This window comes from Columba livia, chromosome 13 (genome assembly GCF_036013475.1).
Source record: "Columba livia isolate bColLiv1 breed racing homer chromosome 13, bColLiv1.pat.W.v2, whole genome shotgun sequence".
Lineage (NCBI taxonomy): Eukaryota > Metazoa > Chordata > Aves > Columbiformes > Columbidae > Columba > Columba livia.
In genome coordinates this window covers 19,793,696-19,811,253 of record NC_088614.1, presented here as the reverse complement: position 1 = coordinate 19,811,253, position 17,558 = coordinate 19,793,696, and the positions used below count along the sequence as shown (strand labels likewise).

At 39.8% G+C, this 17,558-nt stretch overlaps 1 protein-coding gene across 4 annotated transcripts in view; it reads right to left on the bottom strand.

Annotated features, from left to right (window-relative positions):
• The window catches only part of WWOX (WW domain containing oxidoreductase), a 471,250-nt gene that overhangs the window by 190,229 nt on the left and 263,463 nt on the right, over window positions 1-17,558 (bottom strand). Inside the window, exon 9 of one of the 4 annotated variants that reach the window (XM_065028520.1) lies at window positions 1-17,558. This exon is cut by the window's left edge and continues 76,465 nt beyond it; it is cut by the window's right edge and continues 41,083 nt beyond it. The exons of the other annotated variants lie outside the window; for them this stretch is intronic. The gene's annotated coding sequence lies outside the window, so the exon portion shown is untranslated. 4 annotated transcript variants of the gene reach the window in all.

Here is a 17,558-nt window from a genome sequence, read left to right as displayed (position 1 = left end):
TAACATCCCATCTAACATACTTGCTTCAGTACAGTGATACATTTGTTCGCAATGATTGTTACATTGCTTTTGATTAATAATTAAAGAAAGATGCCTAACCCAGGAGGAAATCTTAGGGAATGACAGAAACATCCATTTATGATGGCAAGGAGGTAAAGTAGTACAGCAGTCCCAAGAGAGAAGCCACTGCTCAGATGTTACCTCCAATACATGCTGATGCCATCCTGCACTGTCAAATAAAACTGAACAGCACAACAGAGATATGTGACCAAAACTGTCAGCACCAATAGGTATTGCAGAAATTGTATTAGGAAAATGGATGTACTAAGATTCAATTTTTGGATTGTACAAAGGTTTAATTTGGCGACCTTGTAGGTCTCCTAGTGGAAGAAAGGAGAGATCCCACAGCATTTAAAGAAAAATAAAAGAGTAATCCGTTTTCTGGCAATGCATATTTATCCTTTTATTTGCAATCCAGCTGACTGAAGATAAACACTGCACGACGGGATGCCTATTGTTTCAGTTATCTCTTCTTTTTGCACACAGTGACCAGAACGCTGCTTGTATTTAGATTCCTCTGCACTCAGGGAGAGGAGGCAAGCGAAACCTTCATTTACAGTTTTCTGGTACTGACATAATGCCAATGAATCTATGAGCACTTCCATGCACAAAAACGTCAAAAAAAACTAAGTCCACAGGTGAAACGGATGCAAATTTAATTGCTACTTATTACTGCCTTGAACCTTTAGGCAGACTTACGCTGGAGTGGTAAAACACTGGCCCAGGTTGGCCAGAGAGGTGGTGGGTGCCCCATCCCCAGAGACACCCCAGGCCAGGCTGGATGGGGTCTGAGTCCCTGCTCATGGCAGGGGTTGGACTACATGAGCTCTGAAGGTCCCTTCCAACCCAAACTACTCCGTGATTCTATGATTTTCCAACTGAGGCAAGGGGTAGAGAGTTTCATCTGCATGAAGACCAAGGTCACCACCTGCTATTTCTCCCAAACAACTCATGTCCTCCAGTTGCTCATTGCTGCATTCCTGCTTTGTCCCATCATCACGGGCAGCTGCCCCCCCATCTACCAACAGAAAAGTTTGCATAGAAAATGCTCTAATTAATTTTTGTCTTCTGGTTAAGCCTAAACTTAGCCTAACCTAGTGCACCCAGCTCAGGTTTCAGTGTGTGATGGGGTTCAGCCCCCCAGCAGGGAGAGGGGCAGGAGGGATTCTAGTCACAATCCTGCATCTAGTCTCTCCACAGCCTTCAAGGGCACCCACGTTACAGCAAACAAAACTTTAAACCTTTCCAAGCACATTTATCACGCAGGTAGGCTGCATCTTCCAATTTGGTGTGATATATGAACCCAGCATTAATCAGCATGCATTGGAAAAAAAAAAAATCAAACATATCAAAATTATTTCAACCACCTGCACAATATCTCTTGATTGTCAAAATACATCTCCTGCCTGACAAATGGTAACAAGATTTCACATTAGAAAAGCATGCTGTTGATGGACTTAAATCGTACTGTCTGTTATGTACTGCCGTCGCCTTTCTTCACAAGACCGCTTAAGCAACAAAGTGATAATGCAGTGCAGAAGAACCAAATTTATCACACTTCACCACAGCCTCCTACACTAATGTGCGGCATAACAATACAGCAGGCTGGAGCGCAGCTTCCTTCTGAGTGAGCTTTCAATACTTTCACTGCACTTCTTCCCCTGCAGGTTTCGTCAATGACTTTCAGAGGGAAAAAGCTGCTCCCCCCATCCCCTCCCGTTCCACGGACACTTGCACAAGCACAACCGGCAGCAGAGCAAACGCACCAGGGAATTAAAAGTCAACACAGGGCTCCCTGGTAGTTCATACATTGTTTTCAACAAGACTGCAGAGGTGAACCTGAAGGTAGCGTTCGGCTTCGGAATCAGAATTTAGGTTATTTATTTATTTGCAATGATAGTGATGGAAGACCCAGAGGACGGCTGCTCATTCCCCTTTACTACGCTCTGTTAGCTCCAAACACAGCACACAGCCAGCAGACACACTTTGCCCTCTACAGCAAGCACGGGAAACACTGATGTGCACAGACCTTCTGAGAAAGAAAATACAGTTTGCAAGTAGACTTTGAAATACGTTATCATACAGACTGTGTGTCCCATAGGACATGATATTGAACCCTCGTTGACTTCAGAACTTATTGCAATTCACAGCTATGTCGTGTCACATATTCATCCCCTCCAAATCCACTAAATACGTTACAACAGGATAAACTTATGATTCAGGAGCTTCAAATCTTCGCACATTTGTGAAAATCTGTTACTGCTGTATCCTTAATAATCATCACGGCTGCCTGTAATCATCTGTGTAGACCAAGGAGAAGGATGGCAGTGATGAACTAGGAAAGATGACAAAGGAGACTCATGACAGCAGCAGATATCCTATCCTGGTGTTATGCAGAATGGCCAAACAAAAGGCTTGACAGCGTTCAGTCATGATTTATTTATTTGCTTTAAACGTAACTACACAATTATTTTTAAAATTGCTAAGAATGAAACGATGCAACTCCATATATAGTCTTTAGCTTAGGAATACGGTTTTGCAAAACATCATTAAAACAACCTATGGGAATGTAGCCATCCTGGGATCCCTTCTGTTCAGTGATGTTGGCGATGATGTGTTTCTGAGTGGAAAAACACAAGCCCTTTCAGAACAATGTGTTTTAGAAAGAGGTGGAATAGAGGGCAAATTTAAAACATAATAAAAAAGCATTAGGAACGCAATTCTGCATTTAAAAGCTTTTGCTTTCCAGTGCAGTTTGCAGTTCTTTATGTCTACTTGATTTTTAATATCTTTATAATCAATACATGATTAAAGATGGCTACCGTGTAATACATGTCCTGTTGTAACATTTTTATACAAAATCTGCACTTATTTATATTAACAGTCTTGAGTTCATTTGGCAGAAACTGCCTGGCACTTTACAATTGTTTATTGGCTCCTTGATTATTAATATTTTCATTTTCCTGGATATTTTCCACCATTTGCAGACTTAAGACACGAACAGAGAACTGGATATAAAGTCTATAAATGTAATACTGGAGGTCTGACTTATAATGAGCGAACCCAAAGCATTTCAAGTCATTCTGACGTGTCTCAATGACTAAGCACAATAGGGACAGTTAAGAAGGGCATAGGTAGAAAATTAACTCTGATTTTGCTTATTTTTGTTGGTTTAAGGCAGAACCTTCACCTTATTTTAATGCATTCTTATTCCCTACCTCACAATTCAGATAGAATGGAGATATAATAACGTGATAATCGAGTGCCTTCACAGAGCCCACCAGTGCATTACAACTCCAACATGCAGAATGCAAACATCTGCTGGCATCATTAAACCATTTCTATACTCTACATACCAAGACTTGACCCTGTGACCATTTCTACCATTAGATTTGAATGACCTCAGCAAAAGAGCTGAAAGGCCAGAGTATTAATTCACAGAACCACAAGCTCAATTTAAGATTTAATTTGAGATAACTAAGAGCAACTGAAAGTGTATTCAAACTTATAAGTGCAGAATAAAAGATCTTACCCTGTTTTTCAAGTTAAATATAAATTCAATTATTTTTAACAGATTTATTCACAACTTTACAAACAAGGACAGGGTTCTTTCAGCAAACCTCCAGCTTAATAGCTGGCAATATGATGCTTCTGTTTAGCAATTTTTTTTTTTCTAATTTATGAACGTCTTTCCTACAGGGATTTTTCTGAATTTTTATTATATCCCTAAGAGGAAAATGCTTCATTTATGAGCTATTCCCACCATACAGCTTTGAAATGCTCACTTTCATTCTAACTTAAATTAGCTAAAAGCCTGTTTGTTCAATCACGATGGTTGTACATCTAAAACCTTAACATGACAATTAAAATATCTTAAAAGTCTACTATGCAGTGCATAACAGATTATACAGTTTGAAGATCTCTCTTCACCTGGATCTTGGGCACATTTTACAGTGCAGGTTGTATAGACATGCCATGCCCTGGATGCATATTATCATGTCCATGAAACTTTACAAATGACAGAGCACAGAGGCAGCTGAAGCTCAGAGCTGTGCGCCAGGACCGATCAGCGTTCGTGTCACCAGCTCTCCGAGCCCGACACATCTTCTGCAGATCCATCCTCATATCCCAATGCTAAATCTGTTCCATTCACCCACCTTTTTTATGTTTAAATCACCCTGCTTACTACACCAACTCTTTCCTGTGTTGGGAAATCACAGTGCTGAGGTCACACATGAACCATTTCACGGGCCTGGGTGCAGGATAGGCACATCAGTCACGGCTGCTGCAGTCACCGGTGACACCACGGTGCTCGTTCCTGTCACGACAGAGCGCTGCTCTGGGGACATGGCAGGGACACAACAACACAGCCCGTCCCGTCAAAGAGATTGCTCCCATGTGCATAGGACAGACAGAAATATCTTCCACCAGCAAACCTGGTGCAGCTGAGGAGCTCCGGTTGGGCTTCCCCACTGTGGAACAGCACAAGGTGAAGGTTTCATCCACCACCGCTTTGCCACCTCCCTGCCATCCCCAAGTTTGCTATGGGACAATGCCATATAAACTCTTGGATCACGTATTTTCTTACTTCATAACTAAAAATAGCTACAGGAATCATACAGCTGTGGCAACACCGCCTTCAAAGTTAATTTTATATCATATTTAAATATCACTGTTTCTTAAGCCAAGCATTTTGCAGCTGAGTGACTGTAGGTCCTGGTGAGCCTAACTTACGCCTGACTTTAGTCTAGAACACAACAGAATATAATGCAATGTAGATTGGGAAACTTGGAATCACCTGTGGAAAATCAGACATTTTGCTGGAGTGAAAGAGAATCTTCACAAAATTACAATGACTTATTCCTGTGTGGAAATGTTTTCTGAATGATTAGGACATGATATACATGAAGAAAAAATACTACCAAAAGCACAAATGAAATCACGGGTCCCCGGAGTCACCAAGGTGAGTGTAACATAGGTCTGTTTAATGCAGAAATACCGCACAGATTTTTCAAACAAAGAGCATCCCCTTGCATGAACACCATGATCAGGATGCAAGGAGCTGGACACACTGCTCGCCTACCAGAGGGGGAAAGAAAAACCAGGTATGCAGATCTGTTTAGCACAACATCATATGTAGCATATCCTGATTTTCTTTTCCCTGCCTTCTTCTTTACACCCCTCTCTGATTTTGAAGAAAAACATTTATCACTTTGCTCCTAGGTGCAAAAAGTGACTACGGGTAGGTAGGGCAGGTTCACATTTTCTTTGATTCCTCAGCACATTTGTCATGCAGGCTGTCTGCCTGCCGGGGAAACCTTTTCACCTCGGGCTTATTGTGAAGACATACCCCATGAGAAGGGAATAAGGTGAAAAATGATGATGTCACTAGGTTGTTGCAAGGTTAGCACACCCTTAAATGGAGTAATGGCAAACGAAGCAGCTGCTCGGCTCCCTACACACACGACATTCATTCTCCCGTCCTATAAAAGTGCAGGACTCGGTGAGGACTGAGCGCGAACTACTTGTTGACATAATTAGTGCTGGCTCAGGGGCTCTTCTTAATAGCCAAGCTGGCTGTATTTTGCAAGCTTTCATTGGCAAAATTTAAGTAAAGTTCAGCCAAGTTCTGTATCTATTTTGTTTGTGTCTTATGCGTTTCCCAACTTGGAAAAAAGAGCCAAAATATTCTGGTATCTTTTCAGTTTTGTGGTGGTTGGTATTTTAAGATGAAACTGGCTTTTAAACTATACAAAGATTTTTAAGGAAGTGTAACATGCTAGAAGTGGATAGAGATTATAAACTCACAAGAAAAACAATATAGGAATAAGAGTAAACAATGAGTCTTGGCTTGTTAATATCTCAATAGCAGCCTTTCTGCAAAGCTTTGAATCTGTTGTCCCTCGAGTTTTTCTCTATCCAGACAGAGACAAAATTATCTCAATCAAAGGCAAAGAATCTAAAGAAACTGTTTTTACATTATTCCTTTTCTTCTTCAGTTTCCTCAAATGTTGGGTAGGTTGTAACCAATTTGACTTTAGCATTTTCATATAACTGCGTTTGGATCGTGGCACACGGAATGTTGATTTGCCTTCTGTGCAAAGTTTGTTCAAGTTTGCCAGAATTCGGTCCAGAACTTTTAGGAGCTTTTACAAAATAATTTATGCAATATGGGTTTTTTTTCTCCCCCATTTCTTCCAGTTACTTCAAGTCTGCTCTACTTTGCAAACAGTTCCTAAATGTCTTGGTAAGCAAAATTAGATAATGTAGTTTCATACTGCAATTTTAATTTAAAGGAAAGGAAATCAGTTAGCTGTGCAATTACGTTAACTGTAATGCACATTTTGTTACATTGCTTGGTGGCAATAATCCACCCTTGGGTCATATTCAATTGTTTCACTTTTATCAGTGACATAATGGGGTATCCTATTCCACACAGTAGTTCATAATGGTTTTACTAAAACATGATTACAACTGTTGCAAATATTAACACGTTCCATGCAGCAAAGACCAGTTTTTAATCATAGATTTTTCTTCTTTTCTATTTTCAACTACATTTCAACTACATTTAACGCTGCATATAAACCACAAACCAAACCCCCAAAATCCTTCAACCTGAAGGATTGCCCAGTTTTGCTCCCACTTTTCTGTTGTTATTTTGAGAATGCAACGTTTCATGACTTTCTTTGTAAGATCTCACTTTCTACCTTCTTATCCCTGCCAGAGATCTGCCCCAAACGCCGCTGAAGAGAAACCTTCACACGGACTGATACAAACAACTCAAGCAGAGTGAAATACGGCACAGTTAAAGCAAACCAGACCAAAAAACCACTTCAGATAGAGACAGGAACCTTTGTACCCTTTAAGGCAAAGCACACTTGTATTAAATAAGTATTTGCCTATGCAAAATATTATATATACATATAACTATGTATATATTCTCAGGATTTGCATGAGAAAAGACCAGATTTCAATGTTATGTCAATATTAAGCTCTCCTATAAAAGTGCGTGCTTCAGCATCTTCCTTGCAATTAGTAACAAGCAAATGCATAAGTGTTTTTCTGTTTGATGACCAAAACTACATTGTCTCCTGATTTCTGTATTGGGTTGGTCCAACACACTGAAAGTGTGAAATTTAACCAGACACAGAACTCACGCTGTTGTTACGAAACGCTAGAAAATGATGGCATGTTTTGTGCTCTGCACGCCATCAGTATCACCAAAACGGTGACTTCTCAATCAGAAACAATAGATTATTTTGATCAATGACTGTAGATTTTTCTCACCCTACCAAGAATATTATGCACTGACCAAACATAACACACATCCATACTATCCGATAAGAGAATCGCCCAATAAAAATTATATGAGAACATTAATGCAGTCATTACCAGCAGACCTTTCCTCTACTAAAACAGCATAACTAAGCATATGGCATATCTCAGGGAGAACAGCAAATAGTCACATTCTTGAGATAGCATGCAATTTTCTGCCTTGTTTAATAAACTTTGAACTACATTTCAGGCAGGAGAAGACAAGCATCCAAGAGAAGAATGTGTGGCTTCATTTTCACATAAATTTCTTTCTAAGTAACAAGAAAAATAAAATAAAAAAAATTAAATTAAATTAAGAAGCTGTTGAATAGAGTCAACACTGATGGCATGAGATCTCTATCCACCCCAGAAAGTCCTTGGAAGTACCATCTAAACTAAATGATGTACAAGCCACAGAGACCAAACAGATTCCAGCAGGAGGGATATCACAGAGGTCATTTACTTGTACCCCACAAGACTGTATGAGGTGTCACACGTGGGGTCACATTTGGTCTTCCTGATCGAGAAAAGCAGGATATGAAAAAAAACACCCTGAGAGGTAAAAGCTGCTTTTGTTTTCCCCAAACAATTTAGAAACTCTTGGTGCAGTCTTCTGGGGATCTCACAGCTTGGTGTGCGCTGTTGTGATGTAAATACAAACTATAGTTTTTCACTGATTGCTTTGCTCTATTTCTTATATGACTCCATGCTATGGTAAAATTCACTTCCTGTGTCTAACAAGCCAGTTGCTCGACTGTCCATCCCAACATCTGCAAAACAGCACAGCTGGTTCTAGCACCGTCACCACGACCTGCAGGGAACCCGGGACCTGCCAGAGCATTTGGCAACCTAAGGAGGACCCACAGAGGAACCCAAAATAATAATGCGGGTGGCTCCTGGTAAATTCACATAAATGCCTATTTCTCTTCTATTTAAAACAGTTTGTGATGACCAATGTGGTAAATCTCAGTCTTAAGAAACTAGACCATCTGCCTCTTCAGCAGCAGTGCCACTTGGAAGATGGAGTTACAGATTATTTAGCTTCACTTTATGCAAAGTAGATTACGACAAATAAATACTTTTTTCCACAAATTCAACTAAAGAACTAAATACAGCCTTTTACATTAATTGTTCACTAATTTTGCCTCATCTTATCTCTTCTGCATTAAGTACTGCTGCATACTTCAGATTATTACTTTTAAAAATAAATCACAGAATAATTTTGCAGGGCAAAATGGTATGAATGCTGATAAATGGCTGAGAGTAATATGATTTGTGTCATTATTAGAGGATGTATGCTCACTATCAGAAGTGCTTTCATGACAAGGAAGGTATTGAAATTCAAAAATGTTTAATAAAATGTAAACCTTATAATCTTCCAGGTATTTATCCTGCTGCTAATTACTTCCAGGGGGCCTGGCACACATGTAAAAGAGCAATGGATATCAGCAGGGAGCATTCGCTAACTCAGAAAGTCAGAAAGACCACTTTCCCTAGAGATAAATAGCTGTTAAATCTGTCAACTTAAACTTTAATGCGTAACATCTAAAATAATCTCTATTCTTCTAACAGACAGGGTAGGAATTAACGCAGCAGTAATGTGGTAGACAGCAACTGGCAAGAATTTAAGAGATACAAGATCCCACGCAACTCAGCCTGACCAACTGTTTTGGGAGTCTGTTGCCCAAAACAACTGCTTCACAAATGAAGACAGAATTTTCTCAGAATATCAGAATTTTAGCTGAAGTCTCGAGTGATGGAGCTTTGTCTCACCATAACTTTGCTGGGAAATGATTTGTGTGGATGAATTTCCAGACACGTGTGTGCAGCCAGTGCCATACACACACCTGCAGACACGCTCCCAAAGGAGCCTGCGACTTCAAACACCTTGTTTGGATTAGTGGCAGCTCACAGCGTCACAGTGTTCAAGGTTATTAGTGCAAATGTGTAGTCTTCAAATATAGTACTGAATTTCTTCCCAAAATAAGTATTTTTGCCTTGATCAAATATACCAAGCAATCCTTCTAAGCTGTGAGCACTAAGCCTGATGTTCCTGCTACCAGTGATGCCAGCATGCCCAGCAGCAGGTCAGCATTGAGCTAAGCCAGGCTTTGGGGTTCAGGAGCCGCAGAGCAGCGGTGCACAGTTTGGGATGCACACACACACGTGCACATCCCTGAAATAAGCAGGGCTTTTAAGTGGGCTCCCAGCAAGGGCTGCTCCCCAAAGGTCACGCTGCAGACCTCTGCAGTATCTAATCTAGACAAACGACCTAGTTAAACCCAGCAACTGCAGACTGGCTGTGCCTGCTCACATGGCTTAACCAGCAGGGACGGGGAAACATAGAGGGGGCAACAACAAAACCAGACCAATCCCTAACTCAATAGTGAGGTTTGGGGTGTGCTCCCTAACTTGGCTGACACATGACACATGAAATTGATATTGACGCATGTAAAGTACTACACATCGGTTTGAAACAAATACCAGATAAATCTGATTGATTATAGAACAGAAGGAATTCAGAAAGGACCTCAGGATAATAGTAAACACATAGGTTTTGTTTGTTTGTTTTTAAAAAAAGGATAAAAAGGATGAAATGACAGGGAAAAAACACCAGCGATGGCCAGCACATTTCTTCTGTTTTAAATGCTTATAGCCACAGTTGCCTAGAATGGGAATGCATGTGAAGTTAGACCAGGATTATTTAATTCTCTAGCAAAGCCTTGCCAGAATATTGTGTCACCACCTTATAAAATGATATTAATATAGCACTTGAAAAGGTATTAAGAAAAGCAGAGAAGCTGATGCATGGACTAAAAAAGTGTGAGCTTACAGGACCTAAGTTCACATAGCTTAGAAGATATTCAAACAGGAATTGGAAGCATGTATGTATCTATAACAGAAACCTTTAAAGTAAAAGAAGCCAGGTGTACTTGCCTTTTAAGATAATACATTAGGGAAAAAACTAAAATCTAAAGAAAATACACACTCAAAATAAAGTGAGATACTCTGGCATAAAATACCCCTCCTTGGTCAAATGAAGTCTCGACTTCCCGCTTGTCAAGGACATGGAGGAAGGTGCTTTCTAGTGACTCAATCTAGGTCGTATGCTCTTCCATGCAAAAGGCAGAAGGAAAAAATAAGATGGAAATAGTAATTAAGCAAAGCTCATCAGTGTCCAGTAGCCATGGGAGCTGCTCAGAAAACTTCAGCCCTTCAGGGAAGTTGTGGCTCTCTGGGCTTCGTGCCGCTGATTAATGCAATGGGACAGAGAAGCAAGGGGTTTCTTCTCTTGCTCTCAATTCCTTGCACTATCTGGGACCAAAAGCCCTGTCGGGAGTTTCCCAGGTGCCACCTTGCCTTCAGCCAGGCTTACGGGGTGCAGCTCCAAAGGGCACCAACACAGCCCCAGAAACCCTTCTCTCCGCCCGCCTGCTTGGCGCCAGCTCTAGGTACGGCTGTAATCTATCCCAAAGCCAGTCCCTATCCGCTCAAATAAAAGATTGCAACCTTCAAGTGCTCGTTCATTTCTTTTAACCACCACTTTTCAACATTAAGGATTATTAACTTTAATGCCATTGGTGAGAAACTTTATTATGTTTTCAAGAAATTGCTTTAAATCAAAACTGCAGATAAGGCATTTTTCTCCCCTCAGAATTACATGGTTGTGTTGGCAACCAGCAGGAATCCATTTGAGCAATAGAATTACCACCTCCTGGAGGTGAAAAATGGGACAAAAGCAGGAGGAGTGTCTCTTTCTTAAAAGTCAAGGGAAAAAAGGGCAAAACAGGAAGGATTGGAAGCCCTGGGAATGGGGAAAACTAAACAATCTGCTGTTGACTTAAGCCTTAGGGGAAATGATACTAACACAAACTAGCAGCAATCTCTTACAGAGATTTTACAGCCAAACTGCAGAAAATGGGGACAGAATAAGTAAATCCCCCTTCTCCGCTCCGGCCCCAGTCCAAGTTCCCTATGGCCATGAGACCGTGAGGTCTTGGTGAAATCAGCAGAGTGAGACCATTTGACGTCAGTAAATATACCCCGTGTTTCAACAGCAAAGAGGCTGCAGCAGTTTTCCTGAGCAGGGATTTGCACATGCCGACAGTGTTTTTCCTGAATGAGCTATAGCTCTTGAAAGATACAAATTTAATAAAGATACCCCTGTCTGAAATTACGATACTTGCAAGAACTTTTTAGCGACTGGAGTACAGAACACAGTTGGCTTCTAAGTAAATAGCATGTGGAAAGCCAAAAAATGTGTCATGAAGTCAAGGTTTATGAAGAAAAACAATTTCCTGATTCTGGGTCTGTTTTCCTCCCACGATTAACTTATAGAGGTGTGCAAGAGTCAGTAGTACATGCACGCTAAGATTTGTATAAATGTTTTATCCTAATAACAATATAAAAGGATTTTGTCTTTCAGTGGACATTTCATTTTAAAGATTTTGCAAAACAACTCTCTGCTGGGCTGATCTTCTGTGCTATTAAAGCTTACGAAGTCTTTTTATCAGTTACAAAGCCGCTGAAAATAAAGATGCTTTAATGGACACTACATTAACTATGGTATCCTGAACATGGTGCAGCAGTGTGGACCAGTAATATTTCTTCCTCGTGTAAAGGTACAGCGCAGTATAGGCAGTACGCACGGATAGTCACAAACCCCTAGCATTATGCCAAGATGACAGAGTACTTGTCTTTTTTTGTTCTTGTGCTGTAATTTATCTTAAAAAAAAATGGACTCAGGTTTTCCTGTGTACTACAAAAAGTGTCCAAGCGAATGTCATAATGGCATTACTCCTGCTAGGAAAGTTAATCTACTTTACCCTGTCCTCCTTCACGAGGCACTGTCACTTCCCAGAAACAAAAGTACCCGCATAACACTTGCTGAAAATAAGTTGTAAAGCACTGTCAGTCGCTCTGCAGAGAAACGCCAATTATATCCCATGCTTTTCTTTCCTTAGCTTACAATATATGTAATGTTTGATGAAAACTGTGCCATGGCCTCATTTATGCCCACATGATACAGATGTCACGCCACTCCTGATGGTGGGAAGAGAGCACACGCACAGTAATAAGGATGCGGGAGAGCATCCCTCCCGGAACAGGCGGGTACCCGCGCAGAATGACACCCGCAGACAGCGCGGAACCGTCATTTGCACAACACACCGTTTCCTCTTCAGTGATGTACAACACTGGCTGTCATTTCAACACCAGCAGTATTTCAGTCTTTCACATCCTGGCTTACCCATACTGCCTGATTTTATTCTTAACTCTGGCTTAAATTCATTGTAACTGATGTCTTTATTTTTTACACTTCCCAAGCAAGATTCAGGGTATCCCAACAAACTTCTAGTCTGACTACATGGAAAAATAAACATTAATTAAAAACAGTCCAAATAGCACATGTCAATTTCATAGAGTTAATCAAATAAAGACCCACTCATATGCACACACCAGTGCCTTTTGTATTTGTTTTAATCCCAGCTGTGTGGCATCCCCGTGGTAAAGACACCTTGTTCACTGAATAAACACCCACCTGCTCTTGGGGTTTGTTCATTCACATTTCTCAAAAATTAACATCTTAATACCAAATGAGTTTGCAAAGGCTAAGGGTGACTAAGTAATTTAGATATAGGAAATACGTTTCCATAGAACACACAAGAATATAAGGATTATATAGAAATTAATGTCTGGAATTCAATCATACTACATTGAAAAACTGTAATGCGAGAGAAACTACCCTTAGTGAAAAATATTTTGTTTGTCATCTCTGAATCTGAGCTGTTCTTTCAAGAGGGTTTTTCCACAGGCCTAAATATAGCAGCTAAAGGATATCACCAGATAAGAGGAATTTAGCAATACCTCTGGTGATTGCTGTTGTTAACTGTAAGCAGTTCCAAATAGCTTATTTTGGGCCCTAAAAAAATGAAGTTAAAAAAACCAAAACAGTATCTTTTGTTATTTTTAGAATAGAGTTAAGATACCAAAATATTCCATTGTCATAAACATCTATTTTATGTTTTCCAGCTAAGAGGTTCCTATATGGTACATTGAATGGTAAGAGGAGCAAGAGATAAGGCAAAAAAATACTGTGGGAAAGGACATTGCAGGTGACAGCTCTGGTATGAACTGAAAGGAGATAAATAGTCATTTCTGAGGACAATAGGTGTCTCCAGCATCTCTCGATATTTATATCCTACTTGGAAAGCATTTACAAACTCAAATCTGCCCAAGATTCTTAATAGGTAGAGTGATGTTATCTGGTCTAAACACCGCATAAAATCTTCCCGTGCCCAAATACAGGATTACATTCCACAGCCTTTTCAACTGGGCTGCGTGCGTTTGTCCTCTACTTGGTAGAAAGTAGAACAACCTTATTGTCAGGAGTCTTAGATCAGTCTTAGATCAGTCGCCTCTCCTGAGGCAGCCTATTGCAACCCAAGGAATCTACATCACAATAAAGCGACACCGAGAGACAAGTTGCCTTCTATCCTGCTCTTGTTGGGTGCCTTTCTTCCTTAATTTTTCCCGCCAGATATTTAAGTTGAACTATGAGCTGCTCCATGTCAAGTGTTAGTTCAGTTCCTGTCAATTTAATACTGCTTGATTTATAGCTTCTTTCAAATTATTATTTTAAAACTATTTTCTGTTTAAGACTCTATATTTGCCCCACTGAACATCTATGTAGAAGCAGGACACCAGTAGAGACAGAATTACTCTGGTGAACAGAAAAGTTTTGTCTTTCAACATATCAGTTGGTATTTTTGAGAATTAATGATAAATAGATAGACCTAAAACTTTATCAGTGTTGTTCTGTTGTTTCCGATCATGGGTCAAGGTGAAGCCAGTGGATTCCAGTAATGTGTATCCTGATATTATAACATGCCCTTTTGCTGAAGTTTTGTCAAAAGTATTCCTATCGGATTACAGTTTATATTACAAGAACACATTTGCCATGTTCTGTAAAATCAGCCAATTCAGTTTAGTTTTCAGTTCATTATCTTACGTGATGCTTTTCTAGATATTTTCTTCCAGGGACTTACATTTCAGGGATCAGCAACGGACTTGAAAGGAAAGTGCTGGTAGAACACTTGAGCATGAACATGTGCTGTATGAGCACACACACACACTTCTATAATTGTTCCGTCATCTGGCTTCAAAACAATATTCCCTCTACCCCGACCCCTAAATAGATCCATAAATAGGAAGGGTAAAAGACACTGAAGTCCAGTGTCTGGTTGTCTCTGGTAGGATACGCTCTTCCCTGCGAAGACTTGGCACCATTCAGTTCAGGCTGCACATTGCTGCTGTAACTGATAGAATGTCCTATGAAGGCATGTGAATCCATAGCCCTATGTATTTGATACATTTAAATCAGGTCATATAGTCACTGTTATTAATTAGAAACAGTGTTGAAGTAAAAACATTTTAAATAAACCCAGGGACTGAATGTTAAAGCTGTCATTTTTTACACAGCCTCATGATTCAAGGATTAATGGACCTTAAAACAACCATAAACCACCAAGGGCCCTGTTCTGGTTTAGAAGAACAAGAATAGTTTTATTTCTGCTTCAGTCTGCCAGTCTTAAACTCATTGTGTGTCAGTGGGCACTGTAAACACCTTTAAGTATTTTGACATTGTGGGATAAAACGCCACTAATTTGTTTCCTACCTGACCTTCACCGGTTCTGTGCTCCTTGTGATTCATAGAAAAAAAGCAAGCAAACTAATGAAAAAGATATATATAATACATATACTATACGTGTATACACAAATACTGCCATATAAAGCTGGAATAATATTTGAAATATTTAGACTTCACTTTACAGTAACTCACACATCTATTTTTTCACTTACAACTCTTTATCGTATCCACTACTGGATATAAGGGAGAACGCAATGAGTATTTGTGAGGTGGGGACTTTTCAGAACAAAGGGCTGCGGTTTTGAAGTAAGTTCAAGTACATTTCTGGAAGGCAAATAAGATGAAGCAATCACTAGTATTTAATAATAATAAAAATATATAACAATATTCAGCAGCACAATCAAAATGGATGCTGGGAGTTGTGATTACACTGGAATTCAAGTACGTGTAGTTATCAGTGGATTCAGCAGTGAGAGACCGGACTAAGCAAAATAATGACTGATAAGCAGAAAAAAACCATTATTTTATCTATTTTTCACCTTTTCTGACGTGAAGGTCAGACTGGCTGTGGGTTCGGGATCAGAACAACAACACTGGACACTTGGAAGGTTTCAAATTCCAACTGTCTATCTAATAGCTGATTTTCTGCCTGCCCCTAGAAAACGCACTTGACCAGGTGCTACTTTAGTCACACAATCTGGAAAACTGGGAGCAGAGCAACTTCATTGAAAGCAAATGTAGCATGTGAGTGAACCTTAACTTGGTACATAAAGTACCCATTAATTTTCACTGGTTCCTAGTGTGTATAACCCCTTTCTCTCAACTCTCAGCTTTGCAGCAGCTACAGAGAACTTTGTTTCATGAATTGTTTGACTGACTTCTTTCCCAAAGGTTTCACTGCACCCGTTTCAAACATTACTTGGCTACCACCTCATTCTTCCAATTTCTCACAAAAGAACATCGGATCAAAAAGAAAGAACAAATTGAGATCAGGGCAAAACACTAGAACAACAAGCCATAAATGATTACCAATTAATGTGATCATCACCAGAGTCCATGCTTGTTATGCAAAATAATCCTGTCACTTGCTTATGAATGAAAGAAAGAAGTGGACTGCCGCTATAAGGTACATATCAAACGCTTTTGTCATTCACATTCTAAAAGCATTTAATTTTCACCATCAGAAAGGAGCCAAATGATTTGTTTTGAATGCAAACAAATAACTTGTTTTTAAAAGCAATTTTAGTATTGATGATATACCCATAGACAGATATACACAGACTTTTTATCCCTATGAATCTACCTACCAAGGTAACTTTTGCTATAAATAGCATTTTAAAATTATCACATAAAAAACTATCAAGCAGTAAATTAGAAAAAACACAGAATTTTGAGAATGATAGTTAAATTTATGAAGCAATTCTGCTACACTCAGAGGTTGTTGCTTGACATGCAAGCAAATTCTAGGGTGTCCGTTTGCCACGCAGCTGAACCTCTGTACGTGGTATTAAAAGGTGGGAGAAAGGATGACAGCAACAAAGGCTACACAATTCCAGCCATGTGCAGAACACATGTACTTTGGGCTTAAGCTTGTTTGCATGACTAATAGAGATAATATTGAATGTCTTTTCTCATCATTTCAATTTTTTTTTTGGCTCGGTGCCTTTTTTGCTACCTCCAAGAGCTGTTAATTTTGTTCACTGCTGAGCAAAAGTCAAAGTCAGAGTCTAAACAGCTTGTAATGAGTTTTCAATGGCCCATCTCACTGAAATTGAGGGCAAAGGAGCAGCAGACTTAGACACTGTCAGCCCTCTGGATTTATTATTGAGGGAGCAACTCGTTCGGTAGAAAATACATAGAGGAGGGGCTGAGAATTCTGTCAGTTCTGCATTAAGCCTTTAACAAAGATGTGTATTACTTATGTAAATACCTTGACAACACAGATAAACACACAGAAATCAATGTAATGTAGCTCAATTAACTGTGCAGCTACACTGGTAGTAGGGAATGGTGCAGTAACTTTATTTGGCAGCCACTTAGCGCTGGAAGTTTTAAGTCCTGCTCTGGAAAAGTAGCTAATATTTTGCTAAATATGTTCAAGTCACAACGAAACCAGGGTTAAAGGGTGCTTAGCACTGCTGAGGCAATGATAATTTTGTGAGCCCTTAGTGACCATTTTTATAGACCACAAAAAGAGTTCTCTGTCACCTCTGCACCCATGATGCTGAGAGCCTGGAGCCCCCACCTGCCGCTATAGGGCTCATCAAGAACTTTCTGTAGCTCCGTCTCATCAAGTGTATGCTGGAATACATTTCACTAACCTCTACATAAGCCACATGCTTCTTAGTTTTTCTGCTTCACGTTTAAATTGGTTTTGGGGTTTGTTGTTATTGTTTGCTACTAACATTCTCACAGATTGTGAATCCTATTGCTTCACCTGCACTGAATCTTGGATTGAAAACTACAGATGTAAGCATCTCTGCATGTAAGGATGTAAGGATGTAAGCATTATCTTATCCCGGCATCTCTGTTCTTT